Here is a 27968-nt window from a genome sequence, read left to right as displayed (position 1 = left end):
GAGAAAACTCACTTCTTTTCTCTTTGGGAGTTCTACCTCATGGGGAAGTATCTTTGGGGAGCCACTAGCGAATTCCTTGCTATCCCTTAGGGAGATTTCAGCATCTCAGAGAAACAACCAAAGGAATTTTCCCAAAAAGATTTCATTTACATCAATCCAGAGCCCAATGTACTAAACTCTTTTGAGGGTGTCAATCTCATTAAAAGCCTCTTCTATGAAGTAGCTTGAACACCATCCACAACTTCTGCTGAAGGGTGGCACCTGTGGGCCCACAGTTATAACACATGGCCCCAAATCCTGGCCAGAGCTAACTGAAAAATGAGTGGAGACCTAGCCCAAGAGAAACCAACACATTGGTTGGGCTGAGCCCATCAGATTCTCCCTTTCAAAAGAAAGGCCCAGAGGGTAAGGTGGAGGTAGGCACTGGATCTGTAATTCCAGACCAGGCCAGAGTTGTGCCATGGTGAGCTGAGTCAAATGCAAATGCAGACCAATGCCCATAGACCTGAGAGCGGGGACTGCACCCTCAACCTGAAGTCAGCCAGAGCCAGCAAACAAACCTTATGAGGATTCATGAGCTTCAGCCTGCACCCAGATATCACATTGGAGCAGAGGAGGAAGGGAGGAGAAATCCTGAAAGTCAAGTAATTACCCCACAAAGACAAGAGACCTCACAATTATAATGCATTTAGTATTAGATGCTGTGGCAGACCAGTTGTGAAGGGAGAATGAATGGACAAATGCACAAAGGGTGGCCCACAAGGGGAGAGAAATTAGGGACCATAAAACATGAAAAAGTCCTCCTGACTGCTATCTCTCCTCTTATTTTTCTCCAGATGTTGCTGTTTTCCCTCCTGTCAGCAGCTTTTTCTAAACTTCTTACCCTACCCTTCACTCCTTCACTTTCAGTAAGAAGATGAAAGCACCCAAAAAGAGGTCTGTTGATGCTCCACGCTCCTCCACAAACTCCCTGTTTCATCACCCACACATCCCTTCTTCCTCTTCCACTTCTGTTACAAAGGAAACTCCTCTTTTACAAAGCTGAGTCTTCCAAGTCTTGTATTGATTCTGAGGCCTGGGACCCCTCCATCCATCATCCACTCTCTCTTTTGCATCTTCAATATCTCCCTCTCTGAGGGAACCTTCCTGTCTGCCTGTGAATGTGCCCCAGGGTCTCCAACCTTTAAATCCCCTTCCTCAACCCCAGTATTCCCTCCAGCTACTGCCCTACTTCCCTCATTCTCTTCATACACACATTTTTTGAAGGAGTAGTCTATATTTCTTCAAGTCTCATTCCACGCTCTACTCACCATGCCCGTCATATTTGGGAAATGGCTTTGGAGAAACAAGGGGAAAGCTCTCAATTGCAAAATTTTATGTCCGGGTTCCAGTCCTCCTCTTGCAACATCTAGCACCGCCGACCATCCTCTCTCTATTGGTCACATTCCAAGCAGGATCCAGAAGACACACACAAGCTTGGTTTCTTTTCCCAAATGATCCCACACCTCAATAAACAGTCCCTTTATTCACAAGGAATGGTGTGATACACCAGGACCAGTAACATAAAGAAGAGCTACCAGAACCAGAGTGAGTGAGCTGTGGAGACGGCCTTCCAACAGAAGGAGGGGGCCTATGGTGGAGGGTGCGAACTGGAAATATATGCCCCAACTCACTCTCCTCCTTCCCTCCAACCTCCTGCCAGTGCTCCCCATCAGCTTGAACCCAACCAGAGTCCAGAGGGCAGGAGAGACCATTGCTACAGTGTGACAGGCACTCCTCCCAGGGCTCAGGGCACAGTGAGAAGATGGGGGTGGAGGATCTTGGGCAGGAGACAGAAAGAAGGACCCGGCACCCCCTCTTCCTCCTCCTGACTCTCTTGGTTTCTGTCACACCAACTCTTCTGGTTGGTCTCCTAATGTTCTAACCACGGCTTGTCAGTCTCTTCACTGGTCTCTCTTCATCTATCAACCTCTTAAATGTCTTGTCCTAGACCCTACGCCCCATTCTTTTTTCTCTTCATCTCTCTTTCTCCTTTGGCAATTTCATCTCCCCCAGGCATCCATTATAACTTCCAAGGTGATGATGACCCAGGTCTGCATCTTCAGCTCTGACCTCTCATTGAACTCTACCCTCACGAGTCATCACCATACAATTTCCCACAGAAAAATGTATGTGCCTCAAACACAACACATCCAAAACAAAACTCATTCTCTTCTCCCTTAGACTCTTGTCCATGTTCCTCCCCTTCATTAATTGCAGGCACCTTTGCCTTCATTTCCTTTACAGTCTTGCCACTCAAAGGGTAGTCCAAACCCTGCAGTATGGACATCCCCTGGGAGCCCATTAGAAACACAGACTCACAGGCCCCACCCAGACCTCCTGAATCAGAATCTGCATTTTAACAAGATTCCCAGGTGGCTCAGATACACAGTAAAATTTGGAAGTGCTAGTTTAGCATATACTACAACCATTCCTCTTTCCATTTAACATGGTGTTAACATGTACCAGACTTAGAGGCTTAACATTCAAACAGAAAGCAGTAAACTCTGCAGCAAACAGGAACCCTGCAGAATCCCCCTCTGCCTCCCAGTCACTGCTTTGCACCTTGCCTTAGAGGAAGTTGCCTTAGGAAGATGGTTAAAGACTTACTGTTTTAAGAAGTCCTTACCTGTCCTTTCACTCCTTCTTGCCTATGACTCTGGAGGACTCTGAAAGGCACCCAGATTACCCTTTTTGTAAAAAAAAAAAAAAAAAAGAGAGAGAGAGAGACAATTTTGAGTATTCAAAATGAGAAGCCCATCTGTCTGGAAAAGTCCCAGCTGATGTTTGCCATGGACACCATGTGGAAACATGATGCCCAGTTCAATCTTCTCAGGAGTTATATCTCCCTGAGCCCCAATGTCCTCATCTATAAAATGGGGAGATAATAGTAACTCCTTTATAATGTTTCTGTAAGGATCAAAAGTGGGAAAATATGTAAAATATGCCCTGCAAATGGACGGTGACCAAATATTTATTGAATGAAGGAAGGAAGTTATTTAACATATTGGAGCCTCAGTTTACTCAAATGTAAAATGAAGACTATGATACCAAGTTCACCAACCGTAGGTTCCCCAGCTCCTCTCCGTCATACACTCCCACAGTCCCCACACACGCTCACACACATGCACAAACATGCACTTCTACATGCATGCACACACCCACATCCACGTGCACACACATATGCAGGCACATGCACTCACACACATACATACATACACCTATGTATGCACACTCATACACGCACACATACATGTGCACACACATAAAACAGCCAGCAGGAACTCCGGCTGCTTTCCTCTGATGTCTCCTATGTGGCCTCCTGCTCTCCAGGTTCATTCATCTGGATGACTGCAGAGCCCCTACTGGCCAACCCACTGCAACCCCAGCCTCCTCCAGCCCTCCCTCCACAGCAGGCACAGTGGTCATTCTCAAATACAAGCCTGACTGTTTTACTCCCACTAGAAACCCTCACACTGTAACCAGGCCAAACACACTCTACATCCCTGAACACACTGTGCAGTTTCATCCCTCTGGGCCTTCGTACATGTTACATCTCCTCTACCAAAACTCCTCTTCTCCAGGTAACTAATTCCTATTTGTCAAGACTCACGTTAAGCATGGCCTTCTCTGGCTTTCTCTGACGCCTCTCACCGGAGGTGGCCCCTCCTCGAGGCTCTGAGCACCCACAGTAGGGGATGCAAACCTCTAATGTCACCCTGTCCTTCTCCCCTTAGGCTGTACGGGCTCCTCCAGGGCAAGGACCTGCCATAATCTGACTGTGTTTCCAGTGTCCACCACCCCAAAGCCTGGAACACAGGGGGTGCCCAGTAAATGCTGATTATAAATGCTGGTTATGGGAGAACATGAGGAACACTGTTCGCCCAGCCCAGCCCACCCCTCAGAATCAGTTGCACTCACAGGATCCCCAGCACTAACAGGAGACACAAGTTCCCCCAGAAGGACCACACTGCCTCCTGTTCCCAGTGGCAAACCGAGACACCAGGATACTTTAGGCCTTGTCCTTTGAGTTGGAACTTCAGAGCTGAGGATACAGCCTTGCAAGAGGCCACCAACTCCTCTGTCTGCACCACTCCCACCCAGACTGCCTGGTCCAGCACCTGGGCTGAGCCCGTGCAAGGGAGGCTCCCCAGCAATGGCCAAGCTCCTCCCTGTAGTTCTCACATGCATTTTCCTTCTATTTTCTTCACAGCAGAAAGACCACTGCCCTTTCCAAAAGGCAGACATGTTGGGATGGAGGGGCCTGCTTGCCCAGAAATAAAGATCCAGATTCCCTTTCCCCAGCTAGAGAGATTTCTCTAGACTGGCCATCACCATGCAGGCAGCACACCCCAGGCCACCCCAGGAGAGCAAGTCAAGGTGCCACACCATTCCTTGTGAATAAAGGGACTCTTTGTTGAAGCGTGGGATGGTTTGGGAAAAGAAACCAAGTTTGTGTGTGCCTTCTGGATCCTGTTTGGACCGTAACCAACAGAGGATGGTCGGCGGTGCTAGATGTTGCAAGAGGAGGACTGGAACCAGGACATAAAATTTTGCAATTGAGAGCTTTCTCCTTGTTTCTCCAAAGCCATTTCCCAAATATGACGGGCATGGTGAGTAGAGCGTGGAATGAGACTTGAAGAAATATAGACTACTCCTTCAAAAAATGTGTGTATGAAGAGAATGAGGGAAGCAGGGCAGTAGCTGGAGGAAATACTGGGGTTGAGAAAGGGGAGTTAACTCCCCTTCCATCTATGCAAATGCCGTAGATATCCACATCAAATTCACATTTATTTAGGAAAAGCCAGCCATAGACAGCACTGTGCAAGGAGCTTGGGGAGGTTCATCCATGGAGTTAAAGGTTGGAGACCCTGGGGCAGGTTCCAGCCTTGAAACATAAGACCTGACCCGGCCTCTGCCCTCAAGTATCAATGAGCTCTAACCTGGGCTGGTACCAGGGGGTTCTGAAGGAATTGGATAAGAGTTCTTGCCCTGGAAAAGCTTACATCTCATCAGAAGCAGGGCATAAGGCCCACACGAGGGAATTAAAGAATCCCATGAGGCAAGATGAACCAGGAGCTAAACCGGATGGCACAGACATCAGCTGCTGTAAAACTTCAGAGAAGAAAGGGAAGGAGCTGGGTACCACCGGAACCTCCGTTCTGAGCTACCGAGGTTGCAAATCCTGAGGGAACTCAGCAGCATCGGACTTTGACAGGAGGAGATTGGAGCCAATGAAAAAGACAAGATGCATATGCGGAAGGAAGTGATGTGGGCAAAAGACTAAGGGATGGTCTCGGAAGTTCAGCAAACACCGACTGAAACCCGTTCTCTTGTGCTTGTGAGAAGACTAGGAGGCAAAGATGTCAGAGCGAAAGTTTTGAACAAATACCAGTTTTGACCAGTCAAAGATCCTCAAGCTCAGGGTCCCCAGGACTGGCACCATGTGGTGCGGTCAACGGCCCCTTCAGCCCGACGTGTGAGACCTGAGGAGAATACAGCTACGGGGGAAAGAAATTCGACGCGCAAAGAGAGGGCGCAGAACAGGCCTCCAGGGACCCGCCCACCTTCCGTTTCCGCTTCCGGTTCTGTTTCCGTACGTCGAGTGCGTGCGCTACCAGGCAGACAGCACCTTCAAGACAGACCCCGAAGGCACGGACTGCACCGTGGAGCACAGGGCTACAGGGAACTTCCAGGCCGAGAAGCCCCTGGAGCAGGAGGAGAAGAGGCTGCGGGAGGACGAGGGGCTGAGCAACCCCATGAAGGTGCTGGAGAACCAACCCAAGGCCTCCAGGCTGGGATGGAGACTGGAGAACCTGCAGGAGCTCGAGGACCTGAGCCGGCGGAGGCCCCCAGGGACTTTGAGGCCGCACTGCGGCAGCACCGCCTGCGAGGAGGACGGGCAGGAGCAGGAGGAGGACGAGAGGGAGACGGCGGCCTTAGTGGAAGAAGCTAGCAAACGAAGACCGCTGGAGACTCCCATTCAGAGGAGGATGCTGCTGCTCCCACGCTGCTTGACTGGCCCTCCAGCCCAACCCCGCCACATCCTGGACGAGGCCCCCAAGGCCAGGAGGAAAGCTGAGAGCTGAGAGCGGAGCGTGGGCACCCTTGGCAGCAGACCTGGAGGCCTGATCGTGGTGAAGAAAACGGGCCTGGATCGCAGCACCAGGCAGGGCCGGCTGCCCCTGCCCTGGGTGCCGTGAGGAACAGGAAGGCAGCTGACCCTGCACCCCTGGACGCCTAGCACTCCCTCCCTGAGCCAGGTGGGTGCATATTTGGGCAGCGAGGACAGCCGCGGCAGCAACTGAGGTCTTCGCCCCTGTCCAGGCCCTTCCCCAGGTCAAAGGTTACACATTCTGCTCCAGACAGTGGTCGGGAGGCGGTGGCACCAACCAGAGCCACGACTGGACAAGCATGAACATCCTCCAAGGCCGGTGGGGCCAGCAAGGGTTTCAGCCCAGAGACTCGGTTTCTCTCCTGTCCCCATACCCACCAGCCCTCTGGGACCTTGGAGTACCCAGCTCAGGCTGCCCCCCACCTGGCACCAAGATCAAGACTCCAGCATCCCTGGAGCCGCTCTCAGCTACTGGTAAGCCTTTGCCATCCTCTCTTGGACAGTCCTTAAAATATCAGCCGTGTTTTGGGCATGTGGGTGAGCCCACCCACCCCCGGTTGACTCCATCCCTTTCCGCCACAAAACCGTCTGGAACCAATAAAAGGAACCCACCAAAAAAAGAGCTGTGAGGACAGGAATACTAGTCAGGAAGGTTCGTGAAGGGGCATCTGGAAGGATGGATAGGCAAGGTAAGGAGGGCATTTCAGAGGGGGAACAGCACATGCAAAGGCACAGAGTATGATTTGTCATGGTGCGTCTGTAGCAAAGACATGGATTTCTGCTTGTTACACTGGTTATGGCTTATTTTGACTGATGATTCAATTTGAAATCAGCCCTGCCAGGGCTCCATGTGGCGTAGGAGCCTGGATGGGTTGTCATCTTCCTTGCCCAGCCGTGTAAACAAACCACAGAGCAAAGCCAAACCACGGGGAGCTAGTCAGACAAGAGAGGAGAGGCAGCCTGGAGAACCAGTGCTCTCTCCTTAAAAGCCCAACCAGGAAGCCTGGTCCTTACAGTCTGTCTGCTGCTTCACCATCTGTGCTAAAAACACTGAAATCGATGCTAGTGGAAAAGATAGCTGCAGAGAAGGGGGCAGAACTGCTCAGACTTCTCAGCTTATCTATCCACCTCCTAACGTTTGATTGATTTGACTGATCAAAATTCTGTGCAAGATGAAACATCCTGAGCCAAAAGAGAACTCTGTAGTGGGCAGCTTCTAAAATGGCTCCCAATACCCGCCCCCACCTTGGTATTTGTGCTCTCGTAAGCCCTCCCCTTGAGTGTGGGCTGCACCTAGTGACATATTTCTAATTAGGAGAATATAATCAAAAAGTCATGGGATGTCACTTCTGAGATTAGATTGTAAGGCTGACTTCTGTCTTGCTCACAATTTCTCTCTCTCTGGCTCCTCTAGCTTGCTCGCTGTGGTGAAGCCAGCTGCCATGTTGTGAGCTGCCCTGCGGAGAAGCCCACATGGTAAGGAACTGAGGGTGGCCTCTGGCCAACAGCCATTCATGAGCTGAATCCTGCCAACATCCACTGCGTGCACTTGGAAGAGGGTCCTGCCTGGTTGAGCCTAGAGATGACTGTGGCCCCAGCTGAGACCTTGATTGCACCTCAAGAGACCCTGAGCTCGAGGAGCCAGTCAAGCCATCCCTGACCCAGAGAAACTGTGAGATAAGAAATAATGTTGTTTTGAGCCACTAAGCTTTGGGGTTGTTTGTTACACAACAATAGCTAACAAATACACTGTCCAATCAGGCTTTTGAGGGTGATAAACAAGATCTTGTGTGTCCCTGAGCTGATGCCCGTGGCTGATACAACCAGAAAGGTCCCCTGACCCTTCACACCCGCCCTCACTGTGAATTAGCGCGTCTCCCAGTAAGTTTAGTACACAGTTTTCAGATTGTTCAACTTGAGAATTACTTTACTTTGTGTGTGTAGAGATGCTGGGTGAAGCAGAAATTTTACATCATGCCAGACTCATATGTAGGCAGACACTGCAAGTCCCTTTGGAGACAATCTTTCTTGTCATAGGAGTCAGTGGACCACCTGTTTGCAGGGTAGGCATCTGCGGTCCTAGGTTCAGGTGATAGTCAGTACATTTAACAACGGGTGTGGACATGAGAGCTGACCAGGACAGGTGCTTGCTGACCCGTCATCCCAGTAAGGCCCTGGTCCTGAGGAAGTGTGCGCCAGAACTCTGGGAGGCTTGACAGGCTTTCCCCTTTCTGACCTCAGGTAATAGGCAGCATTCGGGAAAAAGGCAGCTCTGTGTGCCAAAGGAGAGTCCAGCTGCCTGGCCAGAACCTGGCAACATGGATAGGGGGGTCTTCGCGGAAGAACAAATCAGAAAAAGACACCAAGGGCTCCAAGGAGGACCTCAGCAGGAGGAAGAGAGGAAGGGGTTGTTTGTCCGCTTGTTTGTTTGTTGGAGTGGGGGTAGTGGGCTGGGCCGAAGGAGCCGAAGGTCATAGAGGAGCGGGGCGGGGGGGGGGGGGGGGGGTGAGTTCTCATGGCCTGGAGGTGGGGCTGAAACCTATCCAGACCCTCCCATCCCTGTGTGGCTTGGAGCTGCGGACCCGCCCGTCCTGGCGCCATGGAATGCTATGCAGGACAGTGACAGCTTTTAAATGTGATCTCAGGTGACTAAAACTTGGAGCCCAGTGTGGACTCCCTGAGTTCAGTTCTCAGCACACACTGTTGGAGGTGAGGTAACCAATTAAAATGTCCAGCACCTGAATCAACAGGTCTTGAAATCATGAGTTCAGAACTGAAGATACAGATTTTGTTATTGTGGTAAGATGTATGTAACACAAAATTTACCATTTTAACCATTTTTAAGTGGACGGTTCAGTAGCATTAAGTACATTCACATTGTTGTGCAGTGATCACCACCATGCATCTCCGGAACTCTTCTCATCTTGCAAAACTGGAACTCTGTGCCCCTTAAGCAAGAACTGCCCCCCGCCCCCGCAGCCTCAGTAACCTCTATTCTACCTTCTGTCTGTGCGAATTTGCCTAGTCTAGGGTCCTCAGATAAGTGGAACCCGACAATATTTGTCCTTGTGTGTCTGGCTTATTTCACGTAGCCTAATGTCTTCAGGTTCATTCATGTAGCAGGTGTCGGAACTTCACTTCTCTCTAAGATTTATTACTATTCCATTGTGCATATACACCACATTCCGTTCATCCATTTTTCTGTTGATGAACATTTGGTTTGTTTCTACCTTCTGGCTATTCTGAATAATGTTGCTGTGAACATGGGTGTACAAACATCTGTTTGAGTCCCTGCTTTTAATTATTTTGAGTATACACGTAGACGTAGAACTGCTGGATCATATGGTAATACTATATTTAATTTTTTTGAGGAACTGACACACTGTTTTCCACAACAGCTGCACCATTTTGCATTCGCATCAGCAATGCACGAGGGTTCCAGTTTCTGCACGTCCTCACCAACACTTGTTTTCTGCTGTTTGTCTTCCAGTGTAGCCAACCCAGTGGGTGTGAGGCAGTATCTCATTGTGTGTGTGCATTTCCTGATGATTAGCGGTGTTCAGGACTGTTTCATGAGCTTCTTGGCCATTCGTATAGAAGATGTGGGTTTTTTAATTGTCCGCAGATCGGTGCTGAAGTCATGGGTGGCACCTGCTGCTGCTTTCCATGCAGTGTTCATCTTCTCCTTCTTTCTTACTAATACTCCCAGTTTTGTTCAAGGCTGCGTGGTGCGCAGCTAGATTACTCTCTTCCCATGACACTCTTGTAGCGAGGGGAGGCCGTGGGACCTGGTTCTGAAATGGAAGTGCTGGGGGGACTCCTGAGATAGCTTTTATGAAATGTAACAGACTCAGTCAGCATCTTCCTTTTGCCTTTTGCCCTTTTCCCTTCCCCTTCCTCCTGTTTTGCCTGAAGATGTGGCAGCCATCTTGCACCCTGGGGAAAAGAGCCTCCCACAGAGGCTGGCAAAGCAAGCCTACAAGGAGCCCAGTCAGCCCTGGACTGACAGCCCGCCCCCAAACTCCCTGTTACATGGGAAAGATGAGCCTCTTGCTTGTATCACCCGCCGTTTGTTGAGTTTCTATTATAGGCAGCCAGACATAATCCTGACTGACATATCATAGGAGCGGATTTGCCCATGTGAGTATATGGAGCAGGAAGAAAAAAGAATACAAGAGGGCAGGTCCCTGGGAGATGCTGAGAGATGACAGAAGGCAGCAGGGGAGGCATTCAGTGCATGAATGACTAAATGAAGGTGGAAAACATGAAGTTACGATAGCAAATCAATGAAGGAATGACAGCATTCAAGAGAGAACGTCATCGTGCTAGAGGCTGAAGACACGTCCAGTGAGAGAAGCCCTGGAAACATGAGTTCAGCCAAAATGAGGACCTGGTCTCAGAGGAGTGTCGAGGGAGAGCTGTATTGCCTGGGTTGAGGCATGGAAAGGAGGGAGGCAGAGAGTGTGAGGGAGGGGGAGGAGATAGGGCTAACAAGAGGGCAGGGCAAGTGGAGTCCAAGGAGGTATTTTTACAGGCGAGAAACACTTGAAACGCTGAGGGATGGACCCAGGAGAGAGGCAGAGGCTGACAGTTTAGAAGGGAATGCGTGATGCTGTCTCCTTCTCTCAGTTAGTAATGGGATCCTCCAGCTGTTAGCTGGGCAGGTGGCCACCCGCATACTGTCTGTGTTTTCCAGCCCCCGTACGGTTAGGGTTGGTCATCTGATTTAACTGGACAAATGCCGTATCAGAAAAGTTAGGTGTGAAGTTCTGGGTTAGTTCCTTAAAGACACTTGCTCTGAACACAGCCTTTCTTCCTGCTGGGAAGCTGCAGCGGCTGCTTTGGACCCGGAGAGGGATGCCACCTGCAGAGGTTGGCAGAATCAGCTCACAGCCTGGGTTCCTGGATGACCTTGTGGAGTGGACCCCTGCCTGAACTGCCCCCCGACCTTTAAACTAGGATGTGAGGGAGCAAAACCCCTTCTGTCTTATTTAAGCACAAAGTATCAGGGACTCTTTGTTATAGCAACCTAGTCTATCTTTTACAGATGGGAGTCAGAACAGTGGTGCTGAAAAGCTGTTAGTCTACGTGTAAATAAGGCCATGTATAAATAAATTAACCTTTGATTTATAAATGTAAATGTATTCAATTTAAAGTTTGCCTTTTATTTTGCGATTAGATCCTTCCTAAGTTTTTTTATATTCAAATGGACTTCCTCTTAAGCAGATGGAAGGTTGCATGGAACCCAGGTTGGGAGGAAGGGATTGACTGCAAAGGAGCATGAGGAAACTTTTTCAGATGAGGAAGCCATTCCATATCTTGATTATAGAAATGAGTATACAATTGTTTAGAATTATCAAAATTCCTCAAATTTAAGATGGATGAATTGTATGTAAATAACATTGTGATAAAAAATAATTTAGGGGCTGGCCCCGTGGCCAAATGGTTAAGTTCGCGTGCTCTGTTTTGGCGGCCCAGGGTTTCACCAGTTTGAATCCTGGGCATGGACATGGCACCACTCACCAAACCATGCTGAGGCGGCATCCCACATGCCACAACTAGAAGGACCCACCACTAAAAATACACAACTATGTACCAGAGGGCTTTGGGAGAAAAAGGAAAGATAAAATCTTAAAAAATAAAATAATAATAATAATTTAAATGAAAAGGTACTCCTTCTTCTATAAAAATAACAAGGAGAGTAAAAATTGGTTCTCATTGCTTCTTCAAGGCAAGGGAAAACAGGATTGAAACAAAAAAACAGCCCACTAATTGGGAAAAAATATTTACAAGTTATTTATCTGACAAAGGGTTAATCTCCATAATATATAAAGAACTCACACAGCTCAACAATAAAAAATCAAACAACCCAATCAAAAAATGGGCAGGGGACATGAAGAGACATTTCTCCAAAGATATACAGATGGCCAATAGACACATGAAAAGATGCTCATCATCACTAATCATCAGAGAAATGCAAATCAAAACTACACTAAGAGATCACCTTACACCTGTTAGAATGGCAAAAATATCCAAAACCAAGAGTGACAAATGTTGGAGAGGCTGTGGAGAAAAAGGAACCCTCACACACTGTTGGTGGGAATGCAAACTGGTGCAGCCACTATGGAAAACAGTATGGAGATTTCTCAAAAAGTTAAAAATAGAAATACCTTATGACCCAGCCATCCCACTACTGGGTATCTATCCTAAGAACCTGAAATCAGCAATTCCAAAAGTCCCATGCACCCCTATGTTCATCGCAGCATCATTTACAATAGCCAAGACGTGGAACCAACCTAAGTGCCCAGCAACTGATGATTGGATAAAGAAGATATGGTATACACACACAATGGAATACTACTCAGCCATAAAAAAGGACAAAGTCGTCCCATTCACAACAACATGGATAGAGCTTGAGGGTATTATGTTGAGTGAAATAAGCCAGACAGAGAAAGACAAACCCTGTATGACTCCACTCATAGGTGGTAGTTAACATATGGACAAAGAGAACTGATCAGTGGTTGCCAGGGGAAAGGGGTGCGGGGGGAGGGCACTAGGGGTGAAGCGGTGTACCTACAACATGACTAATAATGATGTACAACTGAAATTTCACAAAGTTCTTAACTATCATAGTCTTAATAAAAAAAAAATTGGTTCTCATTTTTCAAGACCTATTTTGTAAAGTAAAAAGCAGCAACCTTATGTGGATCCACAGGTTTTTCCAGAGTTTTCAGGGCTGAGAAATTGACAGGTCTGAGAGCTAATGTATTCTTTATCTATATCTGTATAATAAATTACTACAAAATTTAGCAGTTTAAAACAATAAACATTTATAATTTCACAGTTCCGGGAGTCCGTAATCCAGACTGGCTCGGCTGGGTCCCCCGGCTCAAGGTCTCTCATGAGGCTGCAGTCAAGGTGTTGGCCGCAGTCATCTGAAGGCTCAACGCGGGGGGGAGGGTTCACTTCCAAGCTACTCACATGACTCTTGGGAGGATTTATTTCCTCACAGGCTGTTGGACTGAGGAAGTCAGCTCCTTGCTGGTTGCTGGCCCAAGGCCTCCCTCAGTTCCTTTCTTCGTGGGCCTCTCCACAAGGAAGCTCACAACATGGCAGCCAGCTTCCAGCAAAGTGAGCAAGTGAATCAGCAAGAAAGGGCAAGCAAGAAGGAACCAGAGTCTTTTTAGAAGCTGCCTTCCACTGCCATCAATCTGATGTGGGGAGGGCTGAGTTTGGCAGGGCAGCGACCCTTCTCCAGCATGACAGGAGAAAAGGAGGAGAGGCCAGGAGCCGCCACTCCTACTCACATAATGTTGATGGGAAGCCGAGGTGGGTGGACTGCTGGCTCTGTTTTCTCCCCACATTAGGGCAGCTGCCAAGAATGGGGTGCAGGTGGTAGGGTAGGAGGTTTGAGGGGAATAGAGAGCTTTAAAATAGCGGGTGTGGGGAACGGGGGACAGACGTGAGCACAGAAACACGTGGTGCTCTCGCTGAGCCCTGAGCCTGGAGACTTTTTAAGCTCTGAATAAGCTACACTCCAAGGCTTCAATCAGTACATAGCCATAAGGAGGAGTCAATACTTGAATCCGCCCCAAGGCAGATTTGCCCTTTCTGCGAAAACCACGTTAAGTGCAGCAGATGCCCACGTGTGATCCCCGAGTGGAACTGTGCAGCCACCAGGAACCTGAATGTAGATGCTCTGGGAAGACACGAGCTTCACTGAGGCTGAGGACCAAACCTCAACATCCTCCATGCACGGGTAAGGGCCACGCGTGCTGCTGGCACACTGCGGCTCTGTGATGTCCATCCTGTGGGGCCGGAGGGCCGGGCCACTCCTGAGGGTGGGGCTGCTGTCCCCCTCTGGAACTGGACAAATAACCCTGCAGTCAGCTGTCCTAGGCAAGGCAAATCCCAGCACAGGAAATGAGAGGACCTGAGCCCCGGGCTGCGGTGAAAAGGCATTTCCTCTTCTCTCTGGGCCTGGGGACAAAGTAAAGTTTGTCCCAAAGGTGAATTCAAGTCCCCGGCTTCTCTCCAGCTTGAAGGCCTGGGTGTAGGGAGAGTAAATAGGCCCTCTCTTTTGGGGAGAGAGGATGGCAGTTAGAACTCTGCAGCGAGACCCGTGCTTCCCAAGGACAGGCCAGCGGCCCTAAGAGCCACCACATCCGGTAGGACACTCTGCATCTGGCTGCCCTTTTGTCCAGGGCTTTGTGTTGTACCTGTTTGTCGAAGCCTCCAGTACAGTCTGATTCCAAATGTCAGTCTGATCTCAGCTGCATTAGAAGAAAAGCTCACCCACCCCTTGGATGGCATTGCAGAAAGGAGAGCAGGGTCCCTTTTCCCAGGACAGGGCAGCCACACACTGACATGATGCGGAGGCCAAAGCCAGGACCGCATGTGTCTTATAAGACAGCACGATGAGTGAGGCCTGGGGTTGCTGAGACACGCTGGGGTCGGGGTGGAGTGGAGGGCCCTGCTTGGGCAGTGGCTGTGAAGTTGACTGAAACATGCGTTTACACAGCAGGTAACGGCTGAGAGTCACACGTCCTGGTCCAACAAGGGCCGGCCAGTCAGGCATTTGGGGGTCAAGGTTGAGGCATGGTCCCCTTGTTTATATCTGCAGTTGGGGGTGGAGGGTACTCCTGGCCCCCATCTCCTAGCCCAGGTCCTTACGGATCACTCTCGGCCAGACCTCAGATAAGCTGCTCCCTTCAGACCCAAGGGAGGCGAGCTCGCCACCCCAGAAGCTGCGTGTTTGCAGGTTGCCCTTCTCTCCACAGGGCCATTGCTCACTGAGCAAGAAGCAGGCGTTGAGACCTAGCGTGCCAGAGCCATCTTGACACCCAGGAATTCAGAACTGTTTTGAATAACCAAATCCAACTGTGAAGTCAAGGCAGCATCCCACTCACCCGGACCCTCGTTTTAGCTACAGCAATAAAGCTGCTCTTGTCACTCCCCAGCCCAGACCCTGAGGCAGACAGCATGCTCACCTTGGGGACATCAGTGCTCTTTCCTGATCCCCACTGTGCTGTGGACCGAGAAATCTCCCAGCCTCGCTGACCTCAGCTCTATTCCTTGTGCCAAAAAGGAGTAGCAGCCAAAAAAAAAAAAAAAAAAGAGGCATGAGAGAACAAATTTTAAGGAGAAACATATTTACAGATATTCATTTTCTTGCTTTCAGCACCTGAACTATGAAACCCTGGAAAGTCGCAATTTGCAATCGAATGTCAGACACACAAACTTCTGGCTGAGGAGCGTAGTTGTGTCAGCTTCCTGCAATTCTCAAAACCAGCTCTGTGGGGATTTACAATGGTTTGCACAAGAGGGGCCTTAGCCACCAAAAAGTAGGAAAGAAAGGGCATGAAGCTTTGCACAACTGTAGGAGGGCTTTTTGTGTGTAAATCCAGTACCTAATTTAACCCCTGCACCTAGGGGATCACGCATCAGCCAGGAGCCCCACTTCCTGGCTGCTCCTCCTTATATAAGAAGCCAGGACTCCAGGCCCAGCTCTCCCAGGCAACAGCCATTTCCTGGATCCCGTTAAGGAGGCAGAAAGAAACCACAGAAATCTGAAGGACAGGGGAAAACAGCTTTGGGTCTAGGGACTGATGCCCTGCTGACACGGGCTCATTCACTCCTGCCCTGACCCAGGATGGGAGGCAGGATGGGAGGCAGGATGGGCGCAACTTGCAGGAGAATATTTTCTCTGTGTTCAGAGCACTCTTGGGAATTTTCCGAGAAAGTGGGGAAAGGGAGCTGATCCAAAGCAATGCCATGCTTGCCCTGTCACTGTGACGTATTGTGGCCCCCCAAAAATACGGTTTGGTCCCTGCAATCACTGCCCCCTTGGTGCCTCCAAACGCTCCCTTGTGGTCACTGCGCGCCCATGCAGCTGCTGTCTCTCGGTCACCATTCCCGGTCATCCCAGCCACACCCGGGGGTGCAGGAGACAAAAAGATGTGGCAAGGCTGAAGGCCCTTGCACGCGATCTAAAGGCAGCTCTGGGTCAACTGCAGCATCTTGCGCTTGGCCGAGAGCGTCTGGGGCTCCAGGCACAGGTGGAGGTGGCGGCCAGGTGGGAGGAGCTGCGGGGAGACCTCTGCCCCTCCTCTCCGGAGCCTAAGTTCCAGAACAGCTGTGCCCGCAAAGCCTAGAAAAGTGCCTGAAGCACAGTGGCTGCTCATCAAGTATTTCTGGAAGCAGGAGGGAGGAGAGGCCGAGGTGGGTGAGAGCGGGGAGCGGGGAAAAGGACTTGCCCAGTGCCCCCGGGTCCGCAGCGCGAGATGCTCCCCAGGGTGGTCATTCGGCGCTGCTCTAGATGGGCTCTGCACAACCACGCCCCCAGCCTCCCAGGGCAACCACGCCCCGTTATTACAGGCGCGGTGCGCCCCGCAGAGAAAGAAAGAAAAATAAAGAGGGATAAAGGGCCTTGCCATGTGGCTACATTTCTTTTCTTCCTCCCGACTCCCCCAGGATTTTGCCCATTTGGACTAAGACAGGCTAAGGAGGCACTGCCCCCTTGTGGCATCTTCCCGTCACAGCAACTGTTTTAATTTGGGGCAGCATTCCGTTTCCCCTCAGACATTTTTATTCTGTACAGCTTCGCCGCTCTGTCCGTTTGAAGTGACTTTCTGCTTCCTCTCGGCCACCCCACCTTGGGGTAGGCACAAGAGGGTCACAATATCAGCATACAGTGGCATTTTTCTGGTTCAGCCCCACTTGTGAGTACTGTGAATCTCCACAAGTTCCAACCACTTAGTTCAAAAAAATCCCAGGGAGTCTGGGCCACTCTGTGACATTCACCATTTTGTGTTGCTAAGGTGATGCTTTCTCTGCCCCTTGCTCTCTCTATCTTCTCCATACTCTCAGTTCTGCGCTCCAATATGGCCCCTGTCCGGGACCCTGAGAATAAAGTTGTGCTGCTCTGATCCAGGGAGCTCAGCCTTACTCAAAGCTGCCCTTTCCCTCTGACTGTAGGTAGCTGTCCCAGCAAGCTGGTGCCATCCGCAGATGCCCTCCTTCCTTAGAGCCCCCACGCAGTAGCCTGTCAGTATTATTCCACGGCCCTCCCCCAAGGCGCTCACATCAGACTCTCAAAACTAAAACTCCTGCTGTATTTGCAAAGTGCCTTCTTCTTACACTTTAAACCAACAGTTGTCTCAGATATTATCATTGACAGAGAAAGTGTTAATTAGTTATAAAGGAAAACAGCAGAGAATGAGGACATCTGGATCCCAGCCCTAATGGTCACCAACCAGCTCTGTGACCCTGGAGTTCTCTGTGCCTGTTAAAAGAGCAAGGGGTGAGTGTAGAAGCCGAGAAGATAGGACCTGTGGTGTTCATGAGGAAGACGCAACTCGGGAAGGAGGCAGTGGAGCAAAGGATGAGAGAGTGGGCATCAGGGCGTGTTGTCTCAGTCTCACCCACTCCAGGAGCTGAGCCCTGTGGTGTCTCAGGGATCTTTGAGGTACTTTGGGGTGACCAGAGAAGAGTTCATGGAGGCCAGGCATGGCCCTGAGGAGAGGGCACAACAGGTGCAGCGGACGTCCAACACAGACCTGGCGGAAGACATGAAAGGATTTGTTCCCAAACACGTGATGAGCAAAACTGAAGACTTTCGGAAATGCCTGTGTCATTGGGGTGTTGGGGGACACCAAGGTCTTGTCATTGTGAGGGGCCCTGCAGTGGGGGTAATGAAGCTTATTGATGGATGCCTGATTGGCTGCTCCTGGGTATTCCCAGGGGATATAATCGGGGCTCGTGTAGATCACTGGACCCTGGTGCCTTGGTACCCTGGTGCCGTGCATGTGGACATCACGCACTTCTGCCACCCTTGGGAGAGAAGCATTTTATTCATTAGGGAAACCCTGGAAGGCGTGTCGGCAGAGAGATCTGGTGCATGTGGTTGAATACGGACCCAGAGTTCCCCCCGCTGGCTTTTGAGACCCCAGAGAGCAGTGATGAGGCAACCACGGAAGAGACCCTCACGGGCTGCACTGAGCCTCTGGGCAGGTCTAGAGATGTGTTCAGATGTTCAGGAGGGAGAAAAACGCAAAGAGCTTTCCCCAGGCTTGCACTGATTCCTGATCACTCCATGTTCCTAGGAAAAAGACACCTGAAAGTACTCTTTAAGTTCCCGACCTCAGACCCCTAGTTTTCAGGACTGGGTCTTCCTCGAGACTAGGGGGGGCAAACAATGTCAGGTGTGCCAGGATCGGGGACTCTCTGAAGATACAGACAAGTAAACTGGGACCAGTGATTCCTGAAGCCAGATCTACCCCTGCCTTTCCAGTCACATGATCCAATAAATCCCCTTTGTGCTTCAGTTCCAGAGAGCAAGGCTTTTTGTTACACGGTACCAAATGAGGCCTCTTACAAAACAAGAGCTTGTTAAGACTTCGCAAAAGGTCGGATATGGGCTAACCAGAGGGCAACACCTCAGGCAATGGCAACGTAAAGCGTGGTTGATTGGGAGGGCTGCAGTGCTAGTAAGACAGAGAAGGTAGGTAGGTGGAGTCCAGTTTTCCTGTGGCATGTGAACTGAATTAAAACGGCAGTCTATACTTCTGAACGCTCAGTGTAGGCTGGTACAATAGACTTTGGATCCATGAGAAGCCTGTTTCACATTTTCATATTGCAGGCTAATCTCTCTTCCCATCGCTAACCACCTCTCACCCTTGCACTTCAAGATATCAGTACTTAACACTTAATTTTGAAGTGCATCGGCGCCTGAAAACAACCCCACACAATAATAAAATTCTCCCCGCGTCCGAATGGCACGAACTAACGACACACAGAGAAGAGGCCCCTGTGGACTGAGGATTATTAAATATGAAGTATGTTTGTCAGGAAAACCTTTGTTTGTATAAACAGTAGACGGGCCGCCATGGTAACCCTGCTCAGTTTGCTCTGCAGCCCACAGGCCTCCCCGCCAAATTCCCACCTCCTCCTTCACTGCTGGGCTACATTTTTTAAAAACATCTCCAGCCAAAATTCCATGATCTGCCTGCTTGGTTTCCAGGCTCAGAAAATATCATTTAAAAAGTGCTGGGGAGCCAGTTGAAGTCACTGCCAAAGCTTCTAAATGAAAGCTCATTTCTCACATACACTCTCTCACACACAAAGACGCGTTTTGTTTGCCAACTACAGTATGCTTTTCCTTTTCTATGTAACCCAAGTTTCCTTGGGCCCCTCAAGCCTGCGGGGCCAATGAAATAGCTGACATATGACCAGCAGTAACCCACATGCGCTCTGGGTTTCTCTCTCACCTGTTCACAGAGGCCTTTAGCCTCTGAGGAAATGCTTCCATGCCTTTATGGGGTGTATTTAGATGTGCCCCCGAACACATCTGCCGGTCTCCCTGGAAGTTGGGGCACTTGGCATGTGCGGTGAAGCCACGGGAAACCCCTCACTTCCCTTTGTGTTACACTCAATAAACGCCCCCCAAACCAGGCTGCCGGGCCCACTGTCTTCTTGTCTTATTGACATTTTTAGTGGCAGATGCCCCTGCCATCCAGAGAACCCAGCCACATATCCAAGGGCCGGTCCAAGTGGTGGCACCTGGCTCTGCTCAGGAGGACCTACGTCCGGGAGCTAAGGTCAAAGGCGTCCTGTCGCATCTGCAGGAGGCTGCTCAGGCTCTCCCCCAAAGAGACTTCTGGGGGGCCCAGCCCACCCATTCAGACATGTCCAAATCAGTCCAACCCCACTTATACCCGAGTGCGGATGCCTGATCCATCAGGCAAGAGAGACCATTAGAGAATGCAGCAGTGACGCCATCCTCTCCCGCTCCGGCCACCGGCCTGAGGCAGATGAGCTGGGCCCTGGCGCTGGGGGAAAGGATTGCTCTCCTCCAAGAGAAAAGCAAATTGACATCAGCTTATTTTCCGACAGCTTTTCCCACTTCTTAACATTTGCCACATTGCATTCTACATTCCAGTTTTCAAAAGGACAGGAGAATTAATAATATAAAAGAAAAAAGTGAAATTAACTGAAATCAAGAATTTTATTGTTTTCAAGTGTATAAAGCATGAGATTTATGGCTAAGCATCAAGGATGGCCTTTACCGGAAATATTCTCCTTGAGATACCAGGAGACCCCAGACTTGCAGAGATACAGTGATGTTGCAACAAATCGAGTTAAAGTTATAAAGTTTGGTCAAATTTTGGATTTCTCTCTCTCTCTCTCTTTTTTTTTAACTTGGCTTGCTATAGTTTTGCTTACTTTTTTAAAGTTTTTAAATAATGGAGCATAAATAATACCTTCTCTCTCAATTACCTACTTCCCATTCACATTTCTGACAAGTTTTACCTTCCATATGTTACATATATTGCAGGATTAAAAGTCCTTTTATATACATTCTCTCAGGTAATAAGTGTTTAAGAGCTTCAAGGCCCTAACTATTATATTTTTTTCAATCTCAACTCATGCTCCAATTCACACATTTCCAACTCAACCCAGAGTGGGTGGGAGCCAAAAATGACAGAGGAGGGCAAACCGGCTTAGCCTGGTGTGTTTCAGTCCAAACGTCACACCAAAAAAATGATGCCTCTGCTTAGCTCTCACACCACCTCAGGAGCAGGAAGAGAGAAGCTGAACAGCTTTTTGCATAAATCAGGCCTTTTACATCATTGCTTTCTTCAAAGTGTTGTAAATATTTGAACAACTATATTAACAATTTGATACTAATTCCAATGTCGGGGGGGAGGGGGTTTCCCCACACTACCAAGCAATGAACTCCATTCTCACACTATCTACCCAGAGACAGCATCAGATCCCCCAGGGGAAGGGCTCCGTCCTACAAGACTGCCCCCACTTCAGATGCCAGTTGCAAGCCCAGGTTGTCACCTGTGCTTCTGACCAACCGGCTGTAAATCAGAGGTTCCCACGACCCCTACTTGGGTTCGATTACTTTGCTAGAGTGTCTCACACAACTCAGGAAACCCGTTTACTCATTAGATCACCAGTTTATTACAAAGGATATTAAAGGATGTGAGTGAACAGCCAGACGGAGAGACACCTAGGGCAAGGTATGTGGGAAGGGGCGTGGAGCTTCCAGGCCCTCTCCAGGAGCCACTGCACCTCCGTGTGTTCACCAACCCAGGAGCTCCCTGAACCGAGTCCTTTGGGTTTTTATAGAGGCTTCATCACATAGGCACAGTTGATTAAATCATTAGCCACTGGTGATTGATGCAACCTCCAGCCCCCCTCCACTTCCCAGAATCAGGGGGTGGGACTGAGAATTCCAACCCTCTGCTCTCACGGTTGGTTCCCCTGGCAACCAGTCCCCATCCTTAGGTAACTAAGGGGCTTTCTGAAACATCACTTCATTAGCAGAACAAAAACACCTTTATGATGCTCATCACTTAGGAAATTCCAAGGGTTTAAGGAGCTCTGTACCAGAAACTGGACCAAGACCAAATATATATTTCTTGTTATAAATCGCAATGTGCAATGTACTTTTGCTCTTATTATTTCACTCAGATTCGCATCTGCAGGGGCACACAGTGCTCCCTCCCATACCATGATCCAAACGGTAGCCTTAGGCTGGTCGGCCCATGCACATAAAGAGATCAGTGGTTACTGAACATTGTAATGAATGTCTCCCCATCCAGGGAGACAGAGCCATGGCTCACACACAAGCTCGTGCTGAAGCGTGTACAGTGGACCCCATGAAGCTATGACGTCTAAAGATGATGTTTCTCAAAGTGTGGACCTCTGCCACCTATATCCAGATCATCTTCGGTGATTGTTAAAACTGCAAATTCTTGGGTAACAACTCCACCCACTGAATCATTGTCTCTGCTGTTGACCTGACAGTCTGCACTTTTTAATCCGCTTGATGTGGGCTCAGTGAGTGGAGGAGTCGAAAGAAAGATTTCTTGGACGCTCAAGGTCTGGCAGTAGTGCTCTTTTATTCTTAGAGTAGCATGGAGTAGCATGGGGACAGGACCCATGGGCAATAAGAGCTTGACAAATAGAAATGGCAAGCAATAGGATATATTGGAGTATATGAGGAAGCCATTTGGTGTAAAACTAATTCGGCCTGACTTTGTTTTTTCCAAAAGGGCCTGACTGTGGCTGTTGAGCACGCATTGTATATCTGCTTTAAACATTTACTATGGCAAGAACAAACGGCCTTAAGATAAAGGTGCAACTTCCCCCCACATTGGCATTTCCTTAAGGATAAGCATCTTTCCTTAGGCTAGGAACTGATTGCTGCGCTCACCTTTGACCACCCAGCTCACCTGTGACCACCCAGCTCAAGACAGCAGACCTGCCACCCTGCTGTGTCCACCGAGACAGCGACCTACCTGCTGTGTCCATCAATCGCTGTGCCGACAGAGCAGTCTCGCGACTAGTGTAAAAGGGACATTTCAATCATATGTGAAACATCCTCTGTGGGGGTATATAACCACTCTGTACACCCCACTTCTTTGGTGCCCTTTCTTCCTTCAGGAAGAAAGGCCCCGGGCCATAGTCTTCACATTTTAGCTCAGAATAAACTTTCCAAATTTTCATTTATAGATTGGTTATAGATTATTTTCATTGACAAGCTGCAAGCATGGGGACAGGACCCTTGGGCAATAAGAGCTGCTGGCATGGGGACAGGACCCATGGGCAGTAAGAGCTGCAGGTACGGGGACAGGACCCATGGGCAGTAAGGGCTGCTGGCATGGGGACAGGACCCATGGGCAGTAAGAGCTGCAATGTGTTGAGGGTTAGAGCTAAATTTATAAGGCATAGGTATGTGAGTTATCGCTTTACAAGACAAAGGAAAGATCATGAAAAAGATCATTAAAATGGTATCAGTGCAGGTGGGGTCTGGTTATCGGGTGGTCCTATAACTTTGGATAGGAATCAGATCGGATTAAGTCAGGACGTCCTATGCTTCCCGGAGGATGATATAGATCAGTGTGTAGGGCAGGACGCCTTGGGCTTCTCCCTGGGGCAGGGGCAGCCTTGATCCATCAGGCTTCTCGGGCACATTAAAATTTGAGAGCTGCTTCCCCAAGGCCTAAAAGGAGACTCGTCTCTAAGGGAGACATGGTCATCTCTTTTTGTAAAATTGTACTCTGCGAGGAAACAGCGATGACCAGGAGACCAATGAGGTCCTTTTGGAGTTAGAGTTGTGTAGAGTTAAGCCACAAATTCACATCACATGATAGCACAAAACCTCAAGCCACGAAAGCAAAAACCGATTCTGGACTGGTAGAGTCTTAGGCAGCTCAGAAATAAATGCAAATCCTCTCTGAAGGAAGGCATCCTCAACTCAGACCTCAAAGAATTCCAAAAAGGCTTCCTCCAAGGGGCTCACGGTCTAAATGACCAAAGCACACAGAGAGAAAAGGCACAGGCAGTGAACGTCAGCAGAAACAGCAGACAATCCAGATGTGGGAAACAGCAAGTATAGACTTAAAAATAACTCTGCGTATCGTGTTTAAAGAAGTAAAAGACAAGGTTGAAAATAGCTTCAAGGAAGAGAAAATAAATAGTGACCCAAGTTGAGAAATAACCAGAAAGAACTTCTAAGCAAAAAATATGTATACAATAACTGAAATTTAAAAGCCAGTGGATTGACTGCAGTCGAGCACAAAGGAACGTTCTGGGGAGATGGAAATGTTCTACAACTTGATTGTGGTGATTGTTGCACAACTCTCGTGATACTGTGATTTATAATAAGGAATATACATTTGGTCTCCCTCCCTGTTTCTGGCTTACAGCTCCTAAAACCCTTGGAATTTCCTAAGTGATGAGAGCAACAAAGGTGTCCTTTGTTATGCTATGTAATGACTTTTGGAAAGCACCTAAGGGTGGAGGCTGGTTGCCAGAAGAATCAACCACGTGATTAGAGGGTTGGAACTTTCAGTCCCATCCCACCAACCTCTGGGGAGGGGAGAGGGGCTGGAGGTCGAATCAATTGCTAATGGCCAATGATTTAATCAATTATGCCTATGGAATGAAGCCTCCATAAAAACCCAAAAGGACTGGGTCAGGAGAGACAAAAACACTGGGTTGTTGAACACGTGGGGATCTGGGGAGAGTGACGCCCCTGGAGAGGGCCTGTGAGCTCCGTACCCTTCCCATGCCTTGCCCTGTGCATCTCTTCCATCTGGCTGTTCCTGAGTTGTGTCCTTTTATAATAAATTGGTAATCTAGTAAGAAAAATGTTTTCTGAGTTCTGTGGGCTGCTCTAGCAAATTAATCAAACCTGAGGAGGCCGAGGGAAGCTATTTATGGCCAGTGAGAAATACAGGTAACAGCCTGGGCTTGCGACTAGTGTCTGAAGCGGGGTGAAGGGCAGGCAGTCTTGTAGGACTGAACCCTTAACCTGCAGAATCTTATGCTATCTCTGGGCAAATAGTGTCAGAACTGAGTTGAAATCTCAGATACTTTGCTAGTGTCCTGAGAATTGCTCGTTGGTGGTGTGAGACAACCTCCACACACACATTGGAATTGGTCCTGGAACTAATTTAACTCATAATGAAGACAAATGGAGACATGTGCTCAAACCATGTACATAGACTGGAAGACTCGATATTGTAAAACTATCAGTTCTCCCCGTATTCATCTATAAAATTAACGTAATCCCAATAAAAATCTCTGCAGTTGTGTTTTCTGCAATTTGACAAGTTGTTTCTAAAATTTCTGTATAAAAGCAAAACGGAAAGAAAACCAAGCCATTCTTCAAGAAAGGCAATGGGGAAAGGAGAGTTGCCCTATAAGATATCAAGACTTTCTGTAAAGCTACATAATGCAGACAATGTTGAATTGGTACAGAGACCAATGGGTATAGCCCATGGAAAGAGGTCCACACATCTGAACACTTGATGTAAGAGGTGGCATTGCAGAGAAATTGGGAAAGGATGCATTTTTTTGATAAATAGTACAGGGAAATAGGGCATCCACATACAAAAAGAAAAAAGAAAAAAAAAGATAGGAGCCGGCGCAGTGGCATAGTGATCACATGCTCCACTCTGGTGGCCTGGGGTTTGCAGGTTTGGATCCCAGGCGTGGACCTACACACCACTCATCAAGCCATGCTGTGGCAGCATCCCACATACAAAACAGAGGAAGATGGAACAGATGTTAGCTCAGTGACAGTCTTCCTCAAGCAAAAAGAGGAAGATTGGCAACAGATGTTAGCTCAGGGCCAATCTTCCTCACCAGAAAAAAAAAGAGGTAAAATGAATCCCTATCTCACACCGAACTCAAAATCAATTCCAGGTGGGCTAAAAATCCAAGGATGAAAAGCAAAGCTATAAGGGTCTTAGAAGATAATATGGGAGAATATGTTTATGATCTAGGAAGAAAGATTTATTGAACAATTCACACAAAAGCACTAACCATAAAGGGAAAAAATTGATAAATCTGAGTATGTTAAAGTTAAGAATTTCTATATGATACCAAAAAGAAAATGAAAAGACAAATCATAAAAGGGAGAAGATATTTGCAATACACCTAACAAAGAACTAGAATCCAGAGTATGTAAAGAATTCTGACAAATTAAACAGTAAAAAATAGATCATCCAATTTTCAAAAACTGATTTTAAAAAGATTTGATCAGACATTTCACAAAAAAGAAGGGGTCGATAAGCATAAGAAAAGATGCTCAAATCATTAATAATCAAAGAAATATAAATTAAAATCACAGTGAGATACAGAGGCATATCTACCATTTGGCAAAAATCAAACAGCCTTACAATACCCATTGAATTGAAACTGTCATCATTACATAGTAACACTCTTTGTCTCTAGCAATGCTTTTTTTTATTACTTTAATTTTATTGTGGTAAAATATATATAATGTAAAATTTGCCATTTTAACTGTTTTTAAGCTTATAATTCAGTGGCATTAATTACATTCACAATGTTGTGCAGCCATCATCACTGTTTTTGAAAACGTTCAACCCCACGTTCAACGCCCAAATGGAAACTCTGTACCAGTTAAGCAATAACTATCCATTCCTCCTTCCCCCAGTCCCAGTTAACCTCTAATCTACTTTCTGTCCCTATGAATTTGCCTAGTCTAGCTATGTCATAAGTAGAATCATACAGTATTTGCCCTTTTGTGTCTAGCTTATTTCACTTAATGTATTTTCAAGGTTCATCCATGTTTTGGAATGTATCAGAACTTCATTCCTTTTTATGGATGAATAATATTCCATTGTATGTATATACCACATTCTGTTTGTCCATACATCTGTTGATGGACACTTGGGTTGTTTCTACCTTTTGGCTATTTTGAATAATGCTGCTATAAACACTGACATACAAGCATCTGTTTGAGTCCTGGTTTTCAGTTCTGTTGGGTAGATATCAGGATGGAGTTGCTGGGTCATATGGTAATTCTATGTCCGACTTTTTGAGGAACTGCCAGACTGTTTTCCACAGCAGCTGCAACATTTTCTAGTAAAGCTTTTTAACTTAAAGTCTATCTTGTCATATCAATAGCTCCCTCAGCTGTCTTTGGATTAGGATTTTCCTGGTGTACATTTTTCCATACATTCTATTCACATTCAGCTTTTCTGTGTCGCTATGTTTTAAATGTCTCCTACATTTATTGTGATTATTACCTGTATTATTTAGATTTATTTCTCAAATTCTATTCTTTCTTTCTGTCATTTCGGAAACCACATCTCTACCTAGCTTCTTTTAGTTATTATAAAAATTTTAACATGAATATTTGACTTAATCAAGTCCAAATTTCTTATCTTTATCCTCCTCCTAAATAATAAAAAGGGTCTTACAATATTTTAACTCTGTTCACCCACTCCTGTTATATTTTTGTCTAGCATTTTAGTTTATCATGGATTGATCTATAGCTTCTCAAATTAAAAAAAGTATTATTATTGTTTTGGACAGTCCAATCTTTAGATTTATTCTCACTTAAAAATTTCCTTGCTCACCATTTATGTTATATCCAAAGCCTTCTTTCTGGGATCATTTTCTATCATCTTAGCATTTATCTTTAGGAGATGTTCTGTGAGAGTCCCAGTTTTTGTTCATCAGATAGTATATTTTTCCATTGTTCTTGAAAATCAGTTTCATGAGTTACTTTCTCGGCAGTGTGAAATTATTCCATTGTCTTCTGGTTTCCATTGTTTCTTCTGAGAAATCAGCTGTAAGTCTAAATATTGACTCTATGGGTAGTCTTCTCTTTCTCACTGCCTTGAAGATCTCTTTGAAAGATCTCTCTTTCAAAACACGTCTAAGAAAGGAATTTCTTTAAATCTGCTTGAGTTTTATTGGGCACCCTAAATTCCAAGATTTTCCCTTAAGCTGGTCTGGAAAATTCTCTGAAAAGTCAAGAAGCCTTGACTTTTAGCTTCTCGTTTTCTTTCACTCTTTATAGCAAATGCTGCATTCTGAGTTAATTCTTCAGACCTATTTTTCAGTTCACCAATTCTCTCTTCAGTTGGGTCTAAACTGTTTATCCATTCTAATTTCAATTATTATATTTAATTTTTAGTTCTGAAATCTGTCTTGTCATTCATTTCATCCTTATTCCTTTATCATACATTTGATTCCCCCATTGCTTTTGACACTTCCAATTTATGCAGTCTTTACAGATTGATTCTGTCATTTGTTACTTTTCTCTCACTTACAATGGCATGTTTGTGATTTTGGATTTTGAGCTTGTTTCTTGGAATACTTGTGGGATTGCTTTGAGGCTTGTTTTTAAAGAACATTCCTCCAGAAAAGATATGGGTTTGTTTCTGCCAGGAAGCTCCATTAACTCAGGATTACTGTAAAATAAACTCTCAGATTGAGGCTTTTTAGGACATACAGGTAGGACAAACATCTACACAAA

The 27968-nt window shown here is 47.4% G+C and overlaps 1 long non-coding RNA gene and 1 pseudogene across 1 annotated transcript; one reads left to right on the top strand and one right to left on the bottom strand.

Moving 5' to 3' along the window:
- The first annotated feature begins 4970 nt into the window (after nucleotides 1-4970).
- LOC103548974 (splicing factor YJU2 pseudogene) lies at nucleotides 4971-6377 on the top strand (annotated as a pseudogene).
- A 6533-nt stretch (nucleotides 6378-12910) lies between these two features.
- Nucleotides 12911-16485, bottom strand: LOC139075734 (uncharacterized). Its single transcript, XR_011526475.1, has 2 exons — nucleotides 15145-16485; nucleotides 12911-15011 (listed from the first exon to the last, which is right to left on the bottom strand). It is a non-coding gene; the product is annotated as an uncharacterized lncRNA (long non-coding RNA).
- Nucleotides 16486-27968: the final 11483 nt, after the last annotated feature.

The sequence above is a fragment of the Equus przewalskii genome, chromosome 14, assembly GCF_037783145.1.
Source record: "Equus przewalskii isolate Varuska chromosome 14, EquPr2, whole genome shotgun sequence".
NCBI classification, from domain to species: Eukaryota; Metazoa; Chordata; class Mammalia; order Perissodactyla; family Equidae; genus Equus; species Equus przewalskii.
The sequence above is the reverse complement of the archived record's forward strand: the minus strand, read 5'-3'. Positions and strand labels throughout refer to the sequence as shown.